The sequence below is a fragment of the Felis catus genome, chromosome A3 (genome assembly GCF_018350175.1).
Source record: "Felis catus isolate Fca126 chromosome A3, F.catus_Fca126_mat1.0, whole genome shotgun sequence".
NCBI classification, from domain to species: domain Eukaryota; kingdom Metazoa; phylum Chordata; class Mammalia; order Carnivora; family Felidae; genus Felis; species Felis catus.
This window is the reverse complement of record NC_058370.1, coordinates 122,718,896-122,744,501: the sequence shown is the minus strand read 5'-3', so window position 1 is coordinate 122,744,501 and position 25,606 is coordinate 122,718,896. Positions and strand designations below refer to the sequence as shown.

Genomic DNA, 25,606 nt, shown 5'->3' with positions numbered 1-25,606 from the left:
AAGAAATCTGGGTGTATATAAAGTATTTTGCATGAGTCTAGTTCAGAGACAGGTTTAACACAAATATAGTCACATTTCATTATAGTTGGCCAATGATTTTTCTATATCCCTCCCTAGACTGAGTCCTGAAGGTCAGGGCCTATGCAACACTTGAGACTGCCATGGTCCCTAACACAAAATAGGCACTTGGTGTGTCAGCTTAGTGAATGAAGTTCTTTGTAAAGTGCAGTCACTGGTCTTTGCTCTTGTTTTCTACAAAAAAAATTCTTTCCTCTATCCATGGTTTTATGCTCCATTAAGGTTCTGGCTTAAGAATTAAACATTAGGGGCCAGTCTGAGGAGAGTGGCAAGGAATGGTGGACAAAGTATAGTAGGAGGAAGTAGTCAGCAGCTAGGAAAACATAGGAAAGACTGGTTGAGGGTAAACTTTTACCATTGTCCAGCACCCTCTACTCCATATGGGGATAAGACCTCCTGGTTTCCCATATGGATATACAGTTGCCGAAATCTAGGGATTTGGCAATGCTCTGTCTTGGCAGCTACAAATGTAGAGTCTCTGAGTTGCAGCATTCCCCTGCTTCTGGATATGTCCCTCCCTGCAATGATCTCATCATGGCTATACCATGGTGAGAAAGGGAGAAATTGAGCGACATTGATAGATAAAATAATTTGGCATTAAAATTTCTTCACCACGTTGGCTGGCCTTATATCTGGTACCTGTCAGAACTCTAGAAAGCTTATAAATAATGTTAGGTGCATTGTCTTTTACAAAGAGTCTCCTTAAGGTGTGGTTACTTTTTCTTTTAAGCGTGTGTGTGTGTGTGGTATATGTAAGTATGAATACGTAAAAAAATAAATGAAATACTTAAAATGTATGTACTAAATTGTGTATATAACTCATGATGGTTTTTTTCTGATGCTGTCTTCCACACCAGGGCCACAAATTCACTTCTCTGTATTGAGACCACCAGAAGTGAAGGACACTTTTCCTTACTTGGCTAGAGCTCTGATGGCATTGCCTGATTTGGATAGCTCCTGATTGTCACTTTGTGTGTTCCACCTCTCAGATGTTTAAGTAGCTTCTAACAATGGAACATCATCCAAGTTCAAGTGCATTCATTCTGATTCTTATATTCTTCATTCATATTTATGGCCTCCTGCCTTGAGATTCCATTCCAAGAGAATACTATGTCTTCCTCAAGCTACTGGCTTCAAAATTTCCTTTGTATTTTTCCAAAGCTCCAGAGGGGAAAAAAACCTTCTTGGAAATCACCTATGAGATGGATAATTAGTGCTTGATTTCCTATTTTATCCATGGTTACATTCTAGATTCACGTAATTTAAAAGAGCAAAAACTGTCAATTGTGGTAAATGACTATTAGTTTCTTATTACTCAATAATCCCAGACCTGCAAGTTTAAGGGTGTTAAGAATCCATAGCTTGAGATTCTGTTCTTCTCCATGAGCTCATTTTCCAGTTCAGGTTAAATATGTGCCCAGGGATTAAGCGTAGCCTGGACACATAGGTGCATGGATTGTGTAAGCAACCTCTCATCTCTAAGTCAGGAATTATGTTGGATAGAAATGATAGTTAATATTTGTCTTTCCTTCTTGTATCCCCATATGTAGAAAAATAAGGATTTCTGGAAAATACATAATTCTCATGCACTACTTTATGTTACTGCACTACCTTCCAATATCAGAGATAGCTGTTTTTCAAAGATGGCCCTTCTCCATTTTAAACCCTCTAAATTAATTTCCCTCAAATTAACCACATCACCCCCCCTTTCCCCCCACACACACAGTATATTAGAGCTTGGCACACAGTCAGTTCTTGTTAACTAATGAATAAGCAAAAGAAGAAGGAAAATGTTACAGCATGAGAAATGAATTAGTAAATCTTCAAATACTTATGCAGTATTTATTAAGTCAAAAAAGATCCCTGTTCTCATGGGACTTAGAGTCTTGGGATAAGGGAGGCAGAGTAATGGCAAAAGACGTAGGCAAGTAAACAAATAAGTAAACAAAGTAAGTTTATAAGGTTATAAATGATGGGAAAAAATAAACTTTGATGCTATTGTAGAGAGTGGAGACATGGGGAGCCACACTATAAAGGATGGCCAAAGAAGCCCACTCTTAACCCTGAAATGATTTGGGAAAGAATATTCCAAGGAAAGGGTTAGATATTAGACAGATTCCTGAAGAAAAATGAGCTTAACATTGTATATCCAAATGTAGAAAGATAGTCTGTACCCTCCTAGAGCTGTGAGTCCATTCTGAGCTCCTCCTCGTACTAATCAACTGAAATCCCTTTTGTATATGACTACAGCAAGCAGATCCAGTTTTACTGCTTAGCTTCCTCAATTTCTGATCTGTTCTCATTAAACACTCAAAAAACAGAGGAAGAATAATCTGGTTTCCTCAGTCCGTGGCAGTAGGAAGAGGGCATAGTAAGTGCTGTTTTTGATGGCAGTAGAGTGGATAGCTATTATGCAAGACATTTCAATGGAGCTTATTTTTTCTCTTAACCTAAGAAAAAGTCTGAAAATCATTGTTCCAGATTGCAACTAGCCGAAGTTGAATGAAAGTGATGGAATTTTTTTTCATTACTATTCATACATGCATGCGTGGGTGCATTAATTCACTCATTCATTAGCACATGCCTTCATCAGTGTTCATTTAGTATCTCAAATAGTTCTGGCTCTGGAGTACAGACAAAAGTGGAAGGTAGCCCTTGCTTTGCAGAGTTTACAGACAAGAGCAGGGATAGACAGTGCAGCCCAAATCACAGTAATGTGATTTGTGCTTTGAGAGATTTGCAGAGGCTGGTGTGGAAGCACAGACATAAGTGTTTAATTCAGCCTGAGGAGGTTAAGGCAGCTTCCTGCAGGAGGGGATGCCTGGCCTGACTCTTGAAGGCTGAAGAAAAGTTAGGCGGGAAGACATAATGGGAAAGGACAGGCATTGTATAGAAAGATAATGCTATTTAGACATGCAGGTGTGGACAAGCACAGTGTGTTCAAAGAACTAGAAGCCTGTCCGCAAGAAACAAATATCAAATGATTTAGGAGAACAACATTGCCCCAAATGCCAATTTTCTGTGCTCATCATTTTTTTTTTACCAATTTGCCTTCACAGTTTACTTTTTAAAGACAGTCATTTCACTAATGCCCCAGTTTTGTCTAAGTGTGGCATAGTCTTTTCCTTGGGTGCTTACCAACAATCTCAGTTCTTTTCTGCTATCCCTGGAGACAGAGGTGCCTCCCACTGTGCCAAGGAACTTAGGGAATACTTAGCAACCATCATCTCACATTCTGACTATGCAAGACAGTTACCATTTTTAGAATGGACATGAGGAAACTGAGGCTCAAGGGTGGAACCACCTTGCCTAAGGTTGCATAACTAGGAAATAGCATGGTTATGATTCAGTGCCAAACCTGGTGACTGTCCTATTATGCTGCAGCAGAGCCTGTTGTAAATCAGACTGGCAGTCCATTGAGCCTGTGGTTTTGGCTGGTGTGAAGACATTGAAGGAAGGTTTGTATTAAGATGCTCTGTGATTTTGGCACAAGAGCTGTGGAAGCATATGGGCCCCTGGAGAGGTTAGCAATATGAGCAAGAAATAGCAGGATGAGATTCAACTGGAAAAATGCTAACGAATACATCTGGAGACAAACAAGCAGAAACACACACGGTTAATGGGAAGCAGAGCAGCAGGGACCACGAGGGTTTGGTGAAAGTGGACGCTTCATCATAAAGACATTGCCAAGAGGAGATGGGAACAGACGTGCAGGAATCACTTGGGCTGTGGACAAAAAGCTCTCCTCTAACCAAGGCGAAAGAAAACAAAGCCTCTGCGTGACTGATGTTTTGGATCTGCAGGGGCGTTTTCACTTTGGGTCTCTGTATTTTAAACAGAGGTCAGCCAATGCTGGGGAATTCAGAGAGAGAGAATCACACACATTTAATACCAGAGAGGATGAACTTAAGAGGAGCAAACAAACAAGAAAATAAGACCTTCACACATCTCTATAATTCTGAAAAAGACAACAGTAAAAATGGCTGAAAGGAGAATGCACAAATACAGAGGGATGGGAGGTTAACATGGCTCAGATCCGAATTAGGACACTGGGTACCTTCCATTATTTGATTGTCTGCCAAGACGTTTGGGGACACTGTCTAATAAAATGTAGAAGCTCCATAACTGAAGTCCAGTACCAACACCTTAGAAACTGATTTCGTGCCATTGAGGGATAGGGGCTCAGGGCATCAGAAGGCAGATGGCTGCATTTCTGACCAGTGCTGGGTCTTGTTTGATGATGACTCACAGAGTAGGCCTGTGATGTGTTCTCTTGATGTAATACAACACACCAATCTCCAGAGCTAAACCACGGGCAGGAAAGTGGCACCACTTCTGTTGTCACACCATTTTGTTCTCCTTCTGTCACAGAACACTGGATGGACTGGAAATGACCCGACTGTGCTGTTTTAGCAATTCCTCAACCAAATGTTGTTTTCCAATAACCATCTATCTTGGAAACTGTCTCTCACATTATCTTTACCCTAACTGCTTAAAACAGATGGTACTTTATACCTTAAATTCATGTCCAAGTCATTTCAACCACCACTGCCCTGTGATTTGGGACTCTAGACCTGAAAGGGAAAAAGCACGTTCCCACTGTAAAGTGTGCAAAAAACACCTTTGATTTTGTAGGGGAGCAGGAGGTTATAGTGATTTTGGTGTGTTGTACAATGTGCCTCTAAGTAAAAAAGAGTCTTAGTCTTGGTGGAAATCCCCTAAATCCTATGAAGATTGTGTTAAAACAGGAGATTCCTCAAATGGAATATTAGCATACTGGCAACATACCTGGTCATTGACACGGAGAGTGAACATCACTACCCAGGTTCTCACTCACTCAAGATTCTGAAAGGAAAGATTCTCCTTTTGAACATATGAAGAGCTTCCTGGACATTTGCTGAAGAAATGGGTGGGAACCTGAAATGATAAAGCATAGTAATTGCTTTGCTAGTTTGGTGCAGGACAAAGTCCCAAGTCTGGACTTCAAAGTCAGGGAAACTGTATTCAAATCTTGTCCTCACCACCCAAAAATTGTGTAATTTTGGAATAGTTAACTTCAACTTCATATCCTTGATTTCCCTGTGTGTGGGGGGAGAGGGGGGGCGTGGGGGTTAAAAGGGACAATTTTATCTAATTCATGGGACTTTGATGGGTTTTAAATGGAAAAATGATGTATGCCATGATTAGCATGATTTCTAGAGTATAGCAGATAGCAGTATAGCAGTATAGCAGTATAGCAGTATAGCAGTATAGCAGAAGTTCTTTTTTCCTGCCTTAGTAACATACCCCTGACAGGTTTCTGGCCAACGTCTCATTTATTCACTTCCTATCCACTGCCCAGAGTCTCAAGAGAACTTTCTTTTTTTTTTTTTTTTTTTTTTTTACTGTTTTATTTTTTTTATTTTTTTATTTTTTTATGAAATTTATTGACAAATTAGTTTCCATACAACACCCAGTGCTCATCCCAAAAGGTGCCCTCCTCAATACCCATCACCCACCCTCTCCTCCCTCCCACCCCCCATCAACCCTCAGTTTGTTCTCAGTTTTTAGGAGTCTCTTATGCTTTGGCTCTCTCCCACTCTAACCTGTTTTTTTTTTTTTTCCTTCCCCTCCCCCATGGGTTCCTGTTAATTTCTCAGGGTCCACATAAGAGTGAAACCATATGGTATCTGTCTTTCTCTGTATGGCTTATTTCACTTAACATCACACTCTCCAGTTCCATCCACGTTGCTACAAAAGGCCATATTTCATTTTTTCTCATTGCCACGTAATATTCCATTGTGTATATAAACCACAGTTTCTTTATCCATTCATCAGTTGATGGACATTTAGGCTCTTTCCATAATTTGGCTATTGTTGAGAGTGCTGCTATGAACATTGGGGTACAAGTGGCCCTATGCATCAGTACTCCTGTATCCCTTGGATAAATTCCTAGCAGTGCTATTGCTGGGTCATAGGGTAGGTCTATTTTTAATTTTCTGAGGAACCTCCACACTGCTTTCCAGAGCGGCTGCACCAATTTGCATTCCCACCAACAGTGCAAGAGGGTTCCCGTTTCTCCACATCCTCTCCAGCATCTAGAGTCTCCTGATTTGTTCATTTTGGCCACTCTGACTGGCGTGAGGTGATACCTGAGTGTGGTTTTGATTTGTATTTCCCTGATAAGGAGCGACGCTGAACATCTTTTCATGTGCCTGTTGGCCATCTGGATGTCTTCTTTAGAGAAGTGTCTATTCATGTTTTTTGCCCATTTCTTCACTGGGTTATTTGTTTTTCGGGTGTGGAGTTTGGTGAGCTCTTTAAAGATTTTGGATACTAGCCCTTTGTCCGATATGTCATTTGCGAATATCTTTTCCCATTCCGTTGGTTGCCTTTTAGTTTTGTTGGTTGTTTCCTTTGCTGTGCAGAAGCTTTTTATCTTCATAAGGTCCCAGTAATTCACTTTTGCTTTTAATTCCCTTGCCTTTGGGGATGTGTCGAGTAAGAGATAGCTACGGCTGAGGTCAGAGAGGTCTTTTCCTGCTTTCTCCTCTAAGGTTTTAATGGTTTCCTGTCTCACATTTAGGTCCTTTATCCATTTGGAGTTTATTTTTGTGAATGGTGTGAGAAAGTGGTCTAGTTTCAACCTTCTGCATGTAGCTGTCCAGTTCTCCCAGCACCATTTGTTAAAGAGGCTGTCTTTTTTCCATTGGATGTTCTTTCCTGCTTTGTCAAAGATGAGTTGGCCATACGTTTGTGGGTCTAGTTCTGGGGCTTCTATTCTATTCCATTGGTCTATGTGTCTGTTTCTGTGCCAATACCATGCTGTCTTGATGATGACAGCTTTGTAGTAGAGGCTAAAGTCTGGGATTGTGATGCCTCCTGCTTTGGTCTTCTTCTTCAAAATTCCTTTGGCTATTCGGGGCCTTTTGTGGTTCCATATGAATTTTAGGATTGCTTGTTCTAGTTTCGAGAAGAATGCTGGTGCAATTTTGATTGGGATTGCATTGAATGTGTAGATAGCTTTGGGTAGTATTGACATTTTGACAATATTTATTTTTCCAATCCATGAGCAGGGAATGTCTTTCCATTTCTTTAAATCTTCTTCAATTTCCTTCATAAGCTTTCTATAGTTTTCAGCATACAGATCCTTTACATCTTTGGTTAGATTTATTCCTAGGTATTTTATGCTTCTTGGTGCAATTGTGAATGGGATCAGTTTCTTTATTTGTCTTTCTGTTGCTTCATTGTTAGTGTATAAGAATGCAACTGATTTTTGTACATTTATTTTGTATCCTGCAACTTTGCTGAATTCATGTATCAGTTCTAGTAGCCTTTTGGTGGAGTCTATCGGATTTTCCATGTATAATATCATGTCATCTGCAAAAAGCGAAAGCTTGACTTCGTCTTTGCCAATTTTGATGCCTTTGATTTCCTTTTGTTGTCTGATTGCTGATGCTAGAACTTCCAGCACTATGTTAAACAGCAGCGGTGAGAGTGGGCATCCTTGTCGTGTTCCTGATCTCAGGGAAAAAGCTCTCAGTTTTTCCCCGTTGAGGATGATGTTAGCTGTGGGCTTTTCATAAATGGCTTTTATGATCTTTAAGTATGTTCCTTCTATCCCGACTTTCTCAAGGGTTTTTATTAAGAAACGGTGCTGGATTTTGTCAAAGGCCTTTTCTGCATCGATTGACAGGATCATATGGTACTTCTCTTTTTTTTTTGTTAATGTGATGTATCACATTGATTGATTTGCGAATGTTGAACCAGCCCTGCATCCCAGGAATGAATCCCACTTGATCATGGTGAATAATTCTTTTTATATGCCGTTGAATTCGATTTGCTAGTATCTTATTGAGAATTTTTGCATCCATATTCATCAGGGATATTGGCCTGTAGTTCTCTTTTTTGACTGGGTCTCTGTCTGGTTTAGGAATCAAAGTAATACTGGCTTCATAGAATGAGTCTGGAAGTTTTCCTTCCCTTTCTATTTCTTGGAATAGCTTGAGAACAATAGGTATTATCTCTGCTTTAAACGTCTGGTAGAACTCCCCTGGGAAGCCACCTGGTCCTGGACTCTTATTTGTTGGGAGATTTTTGATAACCGATTCAATTTCTTCGCTGGTTATGGGTCTGTTCAAGCTTTCTATTTCCTCCTGATTGAGTTTTGGAAGAGTGTGGGTGTTCAGGAATTTGTCCATTTCTTCCAGGTTGTCCAATTTGTTGGCATATAATTTTTCATAGTATTCTCTGATAATTGTTTGTATCTCTGAGGGATTGGTTGTAATAATTCCATTTTCATTCATGATTTTATCTATTTGGGTCATCTCCCTTTTCTTTTTGAGAAGCCTGGCTAGAGGCTTGTCAATTTTGTTTATTTTTTCAAAAAACCAACTCTTGGTTTCGTTGATCTGCTCTACAGTTTTTTTAGATTCTATATTGTTTATTTCTGTTCTGATCTTTATTATTTCTCTTCTTCTGCTGGGTTTAGGCTGCCTTTGCTGTTCTGCTTCTAGTTCCTTTAGGTGTGCTGTTAGATTTTGTATTTGGGATTTTTCTTGTTTCTTGAGATAGGCCTGGATTGCAATGTATTTTCCTCTCAGGACTGCCTTCGCTGCGTCCCAAAGCGTTTGGATTGTTGTATTTTCATTTTCGTTTGTTTCCATATATTTTTTAATTTCTTCTCTAATTGCCTGGTTGACCCACTCATTCGTTAGTAGGGTGTTCTTTAACCTCCATGCCTTTGGAGGTTTTCCAGACTTTTTCCTGTGGTTGATTTCAAGCTTCATAGCATTGTGGTCTGAAAGTATGCATGGTATAATTTCAATTCTTGTAAACTTATGAAGGGCTGTTTTGTGACCCAGTATATGATCTATCTTGGAGAATGTTCCATGTGCACTCGAGAAGAAAGTATATTCTGTTGCTTTGGGATGCAGAGTTCTAAATATATCTGTCAAGTCCATCTGATCCAATGTCTAATTCAGGGCCCTTGTTTCTTTATTGACCGTGTGTCTAGATGATCTGTCCATTTCTGTAAGTGGGGTGTTAAAGTCCCCTGCAATTACCACATTCTTATCAATAAGGTTGCTTATGTTTATGAGTAATTGTTTTATATATTTGGGGGCTCCGGTATTCGGCGCATAGACATTTATAATTGTTAGCTCTTCCTGATGGATAGACCCTGTAACTATTATATAATGTCCTTCTTCATCTCTTGTTACAGCCTTTAATTTAAAGTCTAGTTTGTCTGATATAAGTATGGCTACTCCAGCTTTCTTTTGGCTTCCAGTCGCATGATAAATAGTTCTCCATCCCCTCACTCTCAATCTAAAGGTGTCCTCAGGTCTAAAATGAGTCTCTTGTAGACAGCAAATAGATGGGTCTTGTTTTTTTATCCATTCTGATACCCTATGTCTTTTGGTTGGTGCATTTAATCCATTTACATTCAGTGTTATTATAGAAAGATACAGGGTGAGAGTCATTGTGATGTCTGTATGTTTTATGCTTGTAGTGATGTCTCTGGGACTTTGTCTCACAGGGTCCCCCTTAGGATCTCTTGTAGGGCTGGTTTAGTGGTGACAAATTCCTTCAGTTTTTGCTTGTTTGGGAAGACCTTTATCTCTCCTTCTATTCTAAATGACAGACTTGCTGGGTAAAGGATTCTCGGCTGCATATTTTTTCTGTCTAGCACCCTGAAAATCTCGTGCCAATTCTTTCTGGCCTGCCAAGTTTCAAAAGAGAGATCAGTCACGAGTCTTATAGGTCTCCCTTTATATGTGAGGGCACGTTTACCCCTTGCTGCTTTCAGAATTTTCTCTTTATCCTTGTATTTTGCCAGTTTCACTATTATATGTCGTGCAGAAGATCGATTCAAGTTACGTCTGAAGGGAGTTCTCTGTGCCTCTTGGATTTCAATGCCTTTTTCCTTCCCCAGTTCAGGGAAGTTCTCAGCTATTATTTCTTCAAGTACCCCTTCAGCACCTTTCCCTCTCTCTTCCTCCTCTGGGATACCAATTATGCGTATATTATTTCTTTTTAGTGTATCACTTAGTTCTCTAATTTTCCCCTCATACTCCTGGATTTTTTTATCTCTCTTTTTCTCAGCTTCCTCTTTTTCCATAACTTTATCCTCTAGTTCACCTATTCTCTCCTCTGCCTCTTCAAGCCGAGCTGTGGTGGTTTCCATTTTGTTATGCATTTCGTTTAAAGCGTTTTTCAGCTCCTCGTGACTGTTCCTTAGTCCCTTGATCTCTGTAGCAAGAGATTCTCTGCTGTCCTGTATACTGTTTTCAAGCCCAGCAATTAATTTTATGACTGTTATTCTAAATTCACTTTCTGTTATATTATTTAAATCCTTTTTGATCAGCTCATTAGCTGTTGTTATTTCCTGGAGATTCTTCTGAGGGGAATTCTTCCGCTTGGTCATTTTGGATAGTCCCTGGAGTGGTGAGGACCTGCAGGGCCCTTCCCCTGTGCTGTGGTGTATAACTGGAGTTGGTGGGCGGGGCCGCAGTCAGACCTGATGTCTGCCCCCAGCCCACCGCTGGGGCCACAGTCAGACTGGTGTGTGCCTTCTCTTCCCCTCTCCTAGGGGCAGGATTCACTGTGGGGTGGGGTGGCCCGTCTGGGCTACTTGCACACTGCCAGGCTTGTGATGCTGGGGATCTGGCGTATTAGCTGGGGTGGGTAGGCAAGGTGCACGGGGGCAGGAGGGGCAGGCTTAGATCGCTTCTCCTTAGGTGATCCTCTTCAGGAGGGGCCCTGTGGCAGCGGGAGGGAGTCAGATCCGCTGCCGGAGGTTTGGCTCCGCAGAAGCACAGAGTTGGGTGTTTGCGCGGAGCGAGCAAGTTCCCTGGCAGGAACTGGTTCTCTTTGGGATTTTGGCTGGGGGATGGGCGGGGGAGATGGCGCTGGCGAGCGCCTTTGTTCCCCACCAAGCTGAGCTCTGTCGTCAGGGGGCTCAGCAGCTCTCCCTCCCTTTGTCCTCCAGCCTTCCCGCTTTCTGAGCAGAGCTGCTAACTTATGTCCTCCCAGACGCTAAGTCGCGCTTGTTGTGGGAACACAGTCCGTCAGGCCCCTCCGCTTTTGCCAGCCAGACTCGGGGGCTCTGCTTGGCCGGCGAGCCGCCCCTCCGCCCCGGCTCCCTCCCGCCAGTCCGTGGAGCGCGCACCGCCTCGCCACCCTTCCTACCCTCTTCTGTGGGCCTCTCGTCTGCCTTTGGCTCCGGCGACTCCGTTCTGCTAATCCTCTGGCGGTTTTCTGGGTTATTTAGGCAGGTGTAGGTGGAATCTAAGTGATCAGCAGGACGCGCGGTGAGCCCAGCGTCCTCCTAAGCCGCCATCTTGCTGCTTCTTCAAGAGAACTTTCTTGACAATGCTTTCATGTATGCTTCTGTCCCTTTTCCATGCGTGTTCAGCACTGGATGTTTGCACAACTCATTTGGACACTCTGCATATCTAGCCTGCCACACCATATTCTGTATATAATTGGCATTTCACAAATTATCTGTATCAGTTGTGTGTCCTCAAGTTAAACACCTGAGAGCAGGGGTTGCAACAGGCTTCATTCGAGCACACTGCCAACTTCATGGGAGATCAATTTAGTCAAGTGCTAACTGAACACATTATGTCACTCAATCCTTTTGAACTAAAGATTCTTCATTTGTAAATAAGGATATACTATGTGTCCTATCTACTTTTTAGGTTGGTTGAAGGGATAAAATGTGAATGAAGGTGAATAAAAACTATAATTCTTAAAGCTTTAATAACTGTACATAATTCTTCTTTTACAATTATTTGATTCTATTTGCTCTTTAACTACAATCTCAAGTGTGAAAGGATAGGTTCACCTTTCGAAGAACAAAGCCCAGAAACTTTAGTTAGGTGGGCAGCATCTGGTCCAGTGATAATACCTAGCTCCCTCATAGCTAAGTATCTTCTTTCTACTATCCATGTTTATAGTGACCATGTGATTTGAATAAAAACGGCAGGATATGTGATCTACTTTTTAAAGACTGTTAGCACAATAGAAAGATATACATTGTGTGTTCCTTCCTAACTCTATTAATGGACATATATTTTTTGAAAAGATCTGTGAACGCCTCTCATTGTGGCCCTGATATAACATTTATGAAAACATACACCCAAGTGTTACCAAGTGGAAACAGCACTAGAAACTTGAAAAATGCCAAAGCCCTGGGGGAATTTCTACTAACCAAAGCACAGATGAAGTATTGAGGGAATAAAAATGCCTAGATGAAAGGGGCAGGTGTGAAGATCTGGGAAACTGATGAACTCTCTGAGTTGTCATTTTTGATTTTGGCTTTATGGCAAGAGGATAACTATAGAATGCATCTAATTATTCATGAGTAAATATCTCTCTGTGCCATTAGTTGATCAAATGGTGGAAGCCAGATACAATTTTACATAGAGTCCATGCTTGGGAATAAAGTTGACCCAGATTTGCATGCCAACATGGTGTGGGGGGGAGAGGCTTTCATAAATTTCCTTAATATTTATAAGATTCAGTAAATCTGACCTGTGAAACAAGGATATTAGTGACCCTTTCACATAACTCCCATGAGAACATGTAAAGTCCTACACGTGAACAAGGTGAAGTTTAGTACCTGTTAGCTTTATTGTTTATATTTTTATTATATGTCTGTTGTATTCAGCATCTGCCCCAGCCACACACACACACACACACACACACACACACACACCCCTAAACCTTACAAGAAATGTCTTGAAAATACCTTTCTCATATTTACAGGTTCAAATTTAGAGTCTATTAATGAAACTCACCTAGACAAAACTGAAAAACACAGAAAAGAAAAGCCATTATTCTCATCCCCCAAGTAGGTGAGAGGGCAGAAGGCAAAAGTGAAGTTCACAGAGCGTTCTGCATCTGCTCCTATGAATCACCCCCTCCAGAGCTGTGGGTCTTTGAGATCATGTGTGGAAATCCCTGTAAGACTTACATGTCTTGATTGCCACAAAGCCAACTGCTTAAACTAACGTTGGTTCATGGCTTCTCCAACCTTCTTTCAAAATTTTATAAGTAACTGATTTCCTATATTAAATCCTTCCTGCTTGAAATATCTAGAGTGACTTCTGTCCTCCTGACCACATCTTGCATAATGTAGATTATTCTCTGTATAATCACTATTTGATTCTGCAGTCCACTCAGTAATTAGTGGGCAGGTATTTATAATTTGCCTGTGGGCTATAACTTGGAAGTCTCCACAGCAATCTTTGAGAAAGAAAGCCTCACTTGAAACAGAGGCTTATTTCTCCCCAGACTTAGAACAACAAAATTGTACAGATCTCTCATTAAGGGAGAAGTAAAGAGAAAACCACCACCAAAATATGTATCAACACATTCCTCGTATAAAAGGTACAGCAACCTTGTAATCAAAATGCAAACAACAAGAATATTTTTTTCTGATTTTTACAAAATTTTCTCCTATAAGCATCTGTTGCCTATGCAAAGATAACAAATTTAAAAATTAAATAATACCTCAGGAAAAATAAAAGTGAGAATATTTAGCTAATAAGTTTATAATCCTCAAATGCTCTGAGCAACATGAGAACAAAAAAATATCGTGTTTATTTGATATTTGTATCCCAAGCACCTAGCATAGATTCTGGAGTGTGTGTGCGCGCGCGCACACACACACACACACACACACACACACACACACACTTGTTGAACTAAATGGAAGGGGAAAATCAGGATTAGCCTGGTACCTTCAGGAGACAGAGAAGCAAAGTGTGATCTGGTTAGTTCCAGACGAGCTCTAGAGAGTTTTCCTTCTCTCATACCTTCCCTTGTTTTCCCTGCTCACCTTGTTAGGAGTATACCTCTTACAGAGCGGGACACTTCTCACTGCCTCCAGTGGCATCAGCCCCAGGCCCCCTTGCCAGGCCAGCCCTGCCCTGTGGATTTACCTTTCCCACCCCACATCTGAGCAAGCGAATTATATTCAACAAGCTTTCGCACACTGGCATCCATAATTATGATTCAGTACTTTTGACACTCTGGGTTAGTGAAATAAAAAATAATAATATACATATTTTTAAATTCAAGAAATCTTAATTATTAAAAATATGTGCTTTAAGTAAAAGGTTACAAAAACATTTCCTTCCCATTATAACTGAAAAAATCAACTACAAGTTGTGAGGAACATTCCAGTGTTTCTGATGAGATAAATCTTTATTCTTAGAGACATAATTAACTTCTTCTTTGAGAAGGCACACTAAGTCTAAACCCAAGGACATTTATTTTAAAACTTCTGAAGGTCTGAGATTCTACACTGTGAACTCAGGCAATGCATTTTACCTTCTGTTAAAATATTTTAATCCTCCCCCTTCCTGTCTGTGAATTTTTGGTTTAAATAACTGTTAGATCTATCCTGAAGAAACCACAGATTCTTTTTAGCTTGCCTTCTGGCTACGAGAGCCCAGAGGACCAACTCCCATGGGTTTCTCCATAGATAGATTTCTGGGAGGTGGGTCAGGTAAGCAGGTTATCAGCAAGGTTCTGTCTATCAAGGTGACATATACTAGTTCCTATGATCCATGGCTATTTACTAAGCATCCTATGTACCTAGGGCGGGAGATCTCTGCCTTCACCTGCTTTTCTGATTTGTTTTTTCTTTTGTGGCACAGAAGCCCAGACACCACTTCCTGGCTCTCATTTCCAAAGCACGGCACCACATTTGGAATGTCCCTTCTCCATAGAGGGTGACAGGGGAGCTACTGCCACAAGACTGGTTTCTACAATTCAAGAAAAACATATCTTGTTGCTGAGGATTTACATAAAAGGAGAACCATGAGGATAAGCCTTTCAGGATGATGGATCATTCAATAATTATGGCAGCCAAATCTACTAATGACCCCCCAACAAGCCTGTGGATAGACTATTGGTTTTACGTAACTGTGCTGAATTCTGAACAAAACACAGTTATCATAGTGAAACAGAAGGTTAATGTGACATTCTTCTGTCTCAGTGACAAAAGGATTGAAGGCATCAGTCAAGAAAGAAACGTAGGATATATAATAGATGCAGCCCAACTGCCGCTGTAGATGTCAGGATCGCTGAAATAAGGCCATTCTTCATGCAGATGTAAGTCCACTGTAAACACAAGCATTAATACTCCAGGTTCAGGTGAAAGCTGAAAGTTTGCACTTCTAGCGTTGCCACGATCCAGCACTGCTTGCTGCATGAAGCTCTAGCCTTTGTGTATATGAATTATAACAATCAGAACTAACAAAAAAATAATTTTTACTTTCATAGCATCACAATGCCTTATAATTTCTTAAGCTGAGAAGTAGTCCAATCTTAAACAAGTGGAATATGTTCAACTATGCATCTTTTAGAAAGGGATTCCTATGTTTTCTTTGTCTCTCCATGTGCTATAGATTCATTAGCTCACACATAGAAGGGACAGTGATACCCTTGGCTCAAGAGGTTTGAATTCCATGCAGTATGTTTTGTGAATTAGGGATCCATCATCATCTCTACTGAATTCAGGGATTCCTACAAGAATTTTGGAAATTCTCTACTTTTTCCAGTTCAGTTTGATAGGTCATAGAGAAACTCTGCTGAAATCGTTATATATTCTGTACCCATTGAACTCCAATAAGGCTAGAACCTAAAAAGACACTAAACTTATTTAGCCTTTCTACTCTGATATCCAATACCTAGTCCATGTGACCTGGGTCCCTCTGGGGATTTCATGAGCTCTGAATTCTTGCCCCATCACTAAGACTAGTCTTGTAAGTCTTGATGCCCAAGTGGGAACTGATACTATTTACCTGTGGATTTAAGCAGAGGGGACATGGAGCAAAGAAACCCAGCAGTCCCTAGGATAGATTGAAATAGCTTCGAGCACACCAGAGTGTTTGCCATTGCTTCTATATTGTAATAAAAATGACAATATATCCTACATTTTACATTGTAACATATCCTCCACCAGAAGCTATTTGCTATTGGTGAAAGCTGCATAGATCATTCAACTTCAAACTGTTTATATTCACTTCAGACTGACAATTTCATTTTCTTCAGGCATCCAAAAAAATTCTCAACCTCCTGCGAAAAATGCAATTTTTACTTATAGCGCCATTCATTCCACCTTGAAAAATATAGCCAAATCTGATATTAGTCGCCCAGCCAATTGCTCCCTGTGTTTGAAGTTACTGTTCCTGAATTCCATGGCTCCATCCCCCCTTAGGACAGGTACACAGCATAAATGAACCAAAATGTGTTGTGCATTCTAGTAGTGGTATTAGTCACCAGATTGGCAGAAGTAGTTATTAAAAAATCAGATTATCACAAAATCTTCAAGATTCCATCCATTTGATCATTAGCATTTGGAAGTAATCATAAGGTAAAGGGAGAAAGAAGCGGGGACCTGAAATATTTAAGCCACATTTGATTTTAGGACCATGTCAGATTCCTGGTGAGGAGAGCAAAGAGGTACAAGAGGAGGGCACATGACTCTGTGGCTGCAAGATGCTCCCTGGAACAAGGACCTCTCTCTTAGGTGTTACTAGCACACCCCAGTGCATTATTCAGGGGAGCATTCAGGGGAGAAAGGAGTTGTGTGAGTTAAGAATGCTCACTGAGTAGGCAGCACAATGGTGTGAAGAATGCGATAAAGAGAAAAAAGGGTACTTAAAAGTCACTACAAGGGTTCCTGGGTGGTTCTACTGGTTAAGCAACTGACTCTTGATTTTGGCTCAGGTCATGATCTCACAGTTTGTGGGTTCCAGCCCCACGTTGGGCTCTGCACTGACAGCGTGGAGCCTGCTTGGTATTCTCTGTCTCTCTGCCAATTCCTTACTCCCCCCCACCTCAAAAATAAACTAAAAAAAAAAAAAAGAAAAGAAAAAGAAAGTCAACACAAACTACAAACTGGGTGAAAATAATCACAGTACATATACATGGCAAAGGATTTGAATCCCAAATATGTAAAGAACTGTAAAAACTCAATAATAACAACTTATTTTTCCATTTAGATTAGGATAAGACTTGAACAGACATTTTAACACCAACAAAAATATATATTAATGGACATAACACACATGAAAATTGCCTGGGCATCATAAGACATCAGGGAAACGTTAATTAAAACCACAATGAGATGCCTCTTCACACCCAACTAGAACATCTACAATTGAAAACAATGTCTAATACTAAATACTGGCAAAGATGTGAAATCTTCATGTGTTGCTTGTGGGAATGTAAAATGGTACCATTATGTTGGAAAACAGCACACAGTTTCTTATAAATATTACAGCACACCTTCCCCATGACTTAATTTCATTCCCAGGTATTTACCCAAGAGAAATGAAGTAACATGTCCACAGAAAGACTGCTATGTGAATGTTCATGGCAACTTTATGCATACCAGCCCCAAAGTACAAAAACTAAATGTCCATTGATAGGAAAATGGAGAAACAAATTGAGATATATTTGGACAGTGGAAAATTACTGGGCAATAAAAATGAGACATGAAACATATTGAACCTTATAGACATTTTATTGAGTCAAATAAATCAGACAAAAATTATACACTCTACAATTCTGGCCCAAATGAAATTTACACTAGGCAAAATCATTTCATGGTGCTAGACATCAGAGTGAAAGTTAGAGACGGGAGTGTGGCAATTGACTACAAAGTGGCATGAAGGAATATTTGGAAAAAGGGAAATGTTTTACATGTTAGATTAGGATAGTAGTTGAATTGTTATATATATTTGTCAAAGTTCACTTAACTATACAGCTAAAATATAGACATTATATGTAAATTATACCTTGTTATTTTTTTAAAAGAAAAAAAATACTACCAGACAATGTTTTTCTTAGTTCAATGTAAACAAGAAGAGCTAATATGTAGAGACAAAGACCCAAGAAGTAGAACAGATGCAGAGTGAAATCCCAAGTTGAGGATTGATGTGTATGGTTGACTTTTCTGTGCTCTCTGCTCCCTGTGTGAGTAATCGAGCTATGTACGAAGGGACAGGTCCAGACAGGTGTAGCAACCCCTCAAATGTGGAACTAGTCTCTTAGAACCTTCACAGCTGGACTAAATTGAAACTCTGGCTATCACCCATCTCAGCCATGTAATTGTGACCATCAGACAATTGACTTTAAACTCAACAGAGTCTCAATTTTCTCAATGGTGAAGACCATGCAAGGGAACATTTGTAAATTATGTATACCTGTATGCTCACTTCAGTTAAGTACCACTTTTACTCTCATACTCAACTATAGATGGGGCAGACTGCAGCCCACACAAAGGTGATGAGAAGCCCCAGGGACAGTGTTAGCATACCCAAGGAGCACAGACTGAATGACCGCGGGGTAGCCTAGACCCCTAAACTCACTCTTCTCGTTTCCTCCGATCTGTCCAAATCTGATGCAAAGACATGATGATATCGTATCATAGAAAAAAAATATTATTGGGCGCCTGGGTGGCGCAGTCGGTTGAGCATCCGACTTCAGCCAGGTCACGATCTCGCGGTCCGTGAGTTCGAGCCCCGCGTCAGGCTCTGGGCTGATGGCTCAGAGCCTGGAGCCTGTTTCCGATTCTGTGTCTCCCTCTCTCTCTGGCCCTCCCCCGTTCATGCTCTGTCTCTCTCTGTCCCAAAAAAAATAAATAAATAAACGTTGAAAAAAAAAATTTAAAAAAAGAAAAAAAATATTATTAGTGCCCTACAAAAGAAAAATGCCAGCACATCACAGCACAATTAAAATTAAACTAAATTTTATCTAACCAAAATAATAAATTCAGATGTAAACATAATCAGACAAGACATACTGAAAATAAACACACATCCATCTGTCACTTATCAGTGACTGGCAAAACTTAGAATGCTCTGGGCAGAGTTTTAGATGCCTTGTGTGCTGTCTTTGAGGCTCTGGTTCCTTGTGTGCTTTATGCAGCAAGAGTCACGAGGCCAAGGTAACAAAGCCTCTGTGTTACCTCCTTTTAAAGCCTTTCTAGAGTTTTGTCTTCTTTCCTCTGAGTTTTCAGCTTTAGTGGTAGGTGTTTACCTCATCTTCCTGACATAAACAAACAAGACACTTCTTTCCCTATTCATTCAACAATGACTAAACAAACAAGAACTCCACAAATGCAGTTTCAAAGTACATGCTCAACTAAAGTCAATTTTTTTCAGAACATGGGTGCAAGGAGATGTATGTAAACTCTACCACCAATTTGAAATGTTTGTAAATGTTGCTGAGATTCAAAATTCTTCCATTCTCTACAACTGCAATTACTCAGCCAAACCATGGTTATTTGGGCTAAACACAGGAAAGGAAACACTATACCTCTAGAATACACACAGACTGTCTCTAAATTGTTCCTTGGACCAAGAAGAGCCCATGTGAATGAATACACGTTAAAAAGGGTCTTTTAGCAGTTAAGCCCCTTTACATCATTCAAGAAGCAGCCCAGATCCGTCTTACTCTCAGGAATGGCTTATGCCTCTGGTGGAGATATGAGGATAGGGACAAAGGAGCAAAAACACAGTGCATTAGGAAGCATTTAATGGTTGGGGCACCAGGCTGCCTCAGTTGGCAGAGTATGTGACATTTGATCTTGGGGTTGTGAGCTCAAACTCCTCGTTGGATGCAGAGATTATTTAAAAAGTTAAATCTTGAGGCACATGGGTGCTGAGTCAGTTAAGTGTCTGACTATTGGTTTCAGCTCAGGTCATGACCTCACGATTCCTGAGATCAAGCCCTGCATTGGGCTCTGTGCTGCCCGTGTGGATCCTGCTTAAGATTCTCTGTCTCCTTCTCTCTCTGCCATTTCCCTGCTTGCTCTCTACCCCTCTTCCTCTCAAAATAAGTAAATTAAAATAAATTAAAATAAAATATTTTTAAAAATCACTTAGCATTTTATCATCTCATTATAAAAATAATGGGAATGAATTATGGGAAAATTTAATATAGAAAAATATAACAAAGAAAATAAAAGACTAGCATAAACATACCCCCCAACATTAAATATTAATATTCTTGCCTAACTTTTTCTACAGATATACATACATGCTTGCAAGTATATTTTTTTAAAGTTAGGTTATATTTTAAATGTAATGTACACTGCTTTTTCATTCCTCATAAGCAATCAAAGTTCTTCTATGTAGTGCAGAGTCAGTAACTGACCAATTAATCAGAAAAAAATTCTGTAAAGCAGAGAATCATTAAAAAACACATTCATTGCTTAAGAAAAAAACATGTTTACTGCCTAAATGTCTTGTTTTCTCTTAAGATATGTAAGTGTACATTCATCAGCTATGCTTATGATGTAGGGCCAAGGTTTTTCCTTCATGTTCACATCCTTTGATTAGAGTTTCACAGTTTTCTTAACAAAAGTCACATTTATGATGCATGGTCTACTATTCCATTTTGGGGGGTGTCTTTAAGTAAGGGTAAGAATGCAAAGTCTCTAGAGAGCTGATCTGAGCCCAGAATTCTAGGATTTTACAAAATGTCCTCTACCTTTATAATTATCTAACCACACCTAATTTCACAACAAATTTTTTTAGAACCTCACCTTCTCAGAAAAACAATCTGAAACATTTTTTTTCTTTGCACTCATGGTCCATTGACATATAATATTTAATTGAGTTATGCAATTACAATGGCAAGGGCAATTGACATAAATACATTTACTGACTCGTGATAAGCTTAGCACCAGTGGTGAGAGCAGATAGGCACAAGAACAGGGGTGCAGAGCCTGTGGGCCACAAGATAAGAGTGCCTGGACACTGCTCAGTATGTTTACAAATGGAGTGCTGAACTAAATATTCTGATGAGTTGGTTACATGGAGGTTGGTTAGGCATCTGCTACAGCTATCTACTTCACCATGTCTCAACAAAGACAATTTCTCAGACTCTTGAATGAAACAGAAATGTTCTATACATGTTGGATGAGATGGGTTATTCTACAGTTAAGCTTATACTATCCCTAAATGGTCCAATTGTGGATCTGGCAATAATGAAACCTAGTATCATCAACCTTTGAACTCCATCTTACAGAATGAAGAATACGGTTAAAGTAAGTTTAGCAGTAAAGTGTAATGTACACATGCAGAAATTCATCCTTTTAGCCTCAGAGGATCAACACATTTTCTGCTTTTAGTGAGTCTAAATATCAAAAGTCAATTTACATTGATGGTTTTTGCTTAATAATTCAGAAAGGAATATTGATATAATCTTAGAAGGGGAACTTCATAGGTTTGCTGTTTCTCTAGAAGTAGCCCAATATTTCCACTTTTTACTGCTAACATATCTCCTCACAAAAGTCAGCAGTGTTCTAAGTAATGTGACTGGATAAAATACTAACAAGTAATTAACAATGCATTCATTAGTAAGGCAGTTAATACATCTAATGATCTTTAATCACATAATGAAATGCTCACTATGAATGTTTTATTTCTCAACCTTTTCCACACATTATTTATTGTTAATTAGTTACTGAGGAGTAGTGAGCATTATCCTTTTGATAAAAAGGAATTGTACAAAAGAACTAAAACATTGCACGATTGGTAGTCTTTTGATTTAATTCATATACTATTTAATTCTATATGCTGGATTCTTTGCTATAGGATTCTTTTTCTTGACAGAGATTATTTTGTCTAAGATATAAATGTCATGTGTTTACATATGGTCCAGTTCTTGCATTTATCCATTTTACATTTAAAACAGAAATGCTCTTAGGCACCTTAGCCTGGGGCTATGCTTCTGTTAACCATTGAAGAAGTCAAGCTCTGTGACTAGGATTCTTTGAAAGAATGCAGAAGTTCTGCTTAGTTGGCACAGTTGAAAATGTGTCAGTAGGGAACTATACGTGTGTGTGTGTGTGTGTGTGTGTGTGTGTGTGTGTGTATGCACAAATGCCTTTAGATAACTTAAAATAACATCACTCCTTTACTAGTGATCTCTGCTAATGGCTCCACCACCCATAGAAGCAGAAAATCTAGAAGTCAAGTCAGTAGAATTTTACCCTAGAATTTTTCTCTTAAATCTCTATTCTGCTTCTGCTCTGGAGGCATCATTTCTCATGAGGATGTGTCAACAAGTGCAGTTCCCTTAAAGGAAATTGTATTTAGCAGCTGCTCCTCTCTCCTTAGTAACTTGTATTTGTATTGTCCCTATTGATAGTTTTTATGATTAAGAAAAGAACTAGAGCAGGTTGTGAATGGGAATGATGTTGAGAGTGGGGAGACATTTTGGTCATAAAATAGGAGGGCATGTCTGAATTTGATTCTTTGCGGGAAGCTGGTGCTATTTGGCCACCACAGTGCATGAAAAAGAGATAGAAAACCAGCTTTCGGGGTGCCTGGGTGGCTCAGTCCAGTTGGTAAGCATCCGACTTCAGCTCAGGTCACGATCTCGCAGTCGGTGAGTTCGAGCCCCACATCGGGCTCTGGGCTGATGGCTCAGAGCCTGGAGCCTGCTTCTGATTCTGTGTCTCCCTCTCTCTCTGCCCCTCCCCCATTCATGCTCTGTCTCTCTCTGTCTCAAAAATAAATAAACGTTAAAAAAAATAAAAAATAAATAAAAATAAAAAAAGAAAACCAGCTATCACGGTCTGATTTTTCAAAAGTCAAAGGTAAATCAAATTCTAGAATTAGAGAATCCTACAGTTATATGTCTAAAAAGGGGCCTTACCCACCATTTGGTCCAACCCTAAAAGCACTTATGTTTTTTATGGGCTGAATTGCATCTCCTGAAAATTCCTTTGTTGAAGCCCTAAATGGAAGGAACTCAGAAAGTGAATGTATTTGGATATGAGACCTTGAAACAGGTGATCACCTTAAAACAAAGCCTTTAGTTGGCCCCTAATCCAACTGTCTAATGTCATTACAAGAAAAGGAAATTGGGACATGTAAAGAGATACCAGGGATATCTCAAAAGAGAGAAAGACCATGTGAGACACAGGGAGAAGTCAGCCATCTGCAAGCCAAGGAGAGAGGTCTCAGAAAAGACCATGGCTGCCAAAGCTTTGAACTTGAACTTCAAGCCTCCAGAGCTGTGAAAATAATAGTTTGTTTTTTATGATCCCCAGTCAGTGGTATGCTGTTATGGCAGTTGTAGCAAACTAACACACACTCTCTTACTGACTCTACAGAATGAAGGCTGTTCTTTCCTATAGCTCATCACACTCTACTTTTTCAGGCAAAACAATATAGGAAAGAATAATTTTCATACTGGAAAGCATTTAGGGCTGTGTAAATCTCACAGGAAAGCATGATAACAAGAGATTTGCAGCAATTAAACTTTAAAAAGCCTCTCAAGATCTCCCAAATATATTGTGCACATTTCAACAAAGCCAAGTGCTAACAAACATATCCCCTGAAGCAACACCACTAGAAGAACACCTTCTCTACTCCCTCATGATTCTAATTGTTTACTTGATAACCTCTTATCTCAACCAAATTCCCAATGTAGAATCTGATAGCAGTTGGGTTGAAGCTGTAATATACCCTATTGAAGGTATGAATCTAAATGTGAAAAAGAGAAATCCAATGGCTCAAAATGACATGTACAATCAGCATATTTAACACAAACTCAGTAAGACAATCTTCAGACACAAACATATTTTACTCCAAGCCATTCTCTTAATAATCTGTTCTAAATTATGAATTTTTACTATACTAAATAACTGTTTAAGGCATTGATTCTACTCTGACCTTGAGTCATCAGTGTCATTGTCCAAAGCCACATCTCCTTCTTGGTGACCAGAGGCTCAGAGACAGAAATATGTCTTCCTGTAATGCCCATTTCTGATCCCTCGCTCTGAAAAGTGTGTGTTCAAGGTTCTCACCAGGGTCTCAGTGGGCTAAGGAGACTTCAAAAGAATATAGTGAGCATCAATCTATAAGATTCATTGCAGACTAAAGAATCAATTTTTTTTTCTTTTTCAACTTCAGAGTAATTTATAGTCCAAGTAATATTCAGAGGTTTTTAGACTAAAGATCTTTGGACTCCTTATGACTATAGATTTGTTAGTTTGGAAGGTACAGTGTTTCTCTCATATATATGTGTGTGTGTGTGTGTGTGTGTGTGTGTGTGTATATATATATATATATGTGTGTGTGTGTGTGTGTGTGTGTGTATTTATATGCATAATATGTACTTATATATAAATGTATTGCATATTTTCCATAGTCCTCATTGTCTTCACTATACCTTGCCCTCTTCATAAGAGACTCTGAAAGTATTTGAGTTTTTATGGTTTTTGGGAAATATTATGAGACTCCCCCATCTATAACCTAATTGGAGAACCCAAAGGTAAAATTACTATCTGTAAATAGAAAATTCCAGCAAGCAAGACTGTTCTAAAATGATGTGTAAAACCTAATGGTGATGCTTACGGCAAGCTTCGTGGGTGCTCTAGGAGCCAGTCACCAAAAGCAGGGCAGTCTTCTAAAATTTGACTCATTCTGTCAGCAGCAAGATGACTCCAGTATAATTTCCCCAAATCCCTTTTCTAGAAAGCAATATGTACTCTGAAAAGAGTAGCAAATTAATCTATGAGATTGAGAATCTTATTCCCAAGAGCAGGAACTATATATCATCTTCTCCTAATTATAAGACAAGAAAATACTTATTGAGACTTGAAGAGACCAGAATAAGGATTCCAGGGGAGGGCTGACAGTGAACAAGAAGGCAGGATTCACAGTGTTTAAGTGCAGCTGAGAAGAGCAGAGATACCCCAGTAAATTCCATACTAGACTTGAAGCTAATCCTTGAGTGGAAGGTGACCCTTGGCTTCTATGATACAATAACCCTATAACCTGAATTTGCCCGTGCCTGTGCTGCCTTAGGTCTAGGCACTCACTTTTATTCTTTTAAAAAGGAATATATGTTGCTGAAAAAATAAATCATACATAAATTTAATATAATTTTTATGTCTGAGAATGTCCACATAAATGGATTTTTACACTTGGAAATAACACTTGTTGAAATTAAGTGTTTTTATCTAATAAACATGCCGGATGTGTCCTCATCTAGAAAGCAGGCAAAACCATCTTGACCTGCTAGTATAAGTGAGATAATGCAAGGAAACTACTTCACATTATAGACTTAGAAGGTGTCATTATTGCTATCCTGGCTTATGAAAAGTACACCAGGTATCATGCCAAAGATTAATTCATAAGAGAACACAGGACTAATCTTAAGGAAGCATTGGGCAGGATTATAACCTATCACATATCTCTGTTTCTAGCTTCTAGATTACTATCCAATTCTTGCTTCCATTCTGGAATGTCCCTGAATTTCTAATTCTGCTCCTTGTAGTACATGGAGCAATTCATCTCTGTCCACATCCTGACCTGCATTCCCTCCTTATCTCACTGCATAGAGTGAAACAAATGTCCTCCAAGTAGCAGTCATCACTGTCCTCAGAAACCTGTTTCAACACCATTTTTCACTAATTGTGCCCTTCCTTATTGAATGCCACTTCCCATTTAGAAATACTTAAAATATTTTTCCAAACTCTTATTATTCTCTCCCTAACAGGGAT

The 25,606-nt window shown here is 39.6% G+C and overlaps 1 long non-coding RNA gene across 3 annotated transcripts in view; it reads right to left on the bottom strand.

The window, feature by feature from the left end:
* Window positions 1-2,626: 2,626 nt before the first annotated feature.
* LOC123384590 overlaps window positions 2,627-25,606 on the bottom strand; it is a 233,052-nt gene continuing 210,072 nt past the window's right edge. For all 3 annotated transcript variants that reach the window (XR_006595912.1, XR_006595913.1, XR_006595914.1), the window contains one exon: window positions 2,627-4,995. This is a non-coding gene — a long non-coding RNA (uncharacterized LOC123384590). The remainder of the gene's footprint in view (window positions 4,996-25,606) is intronic.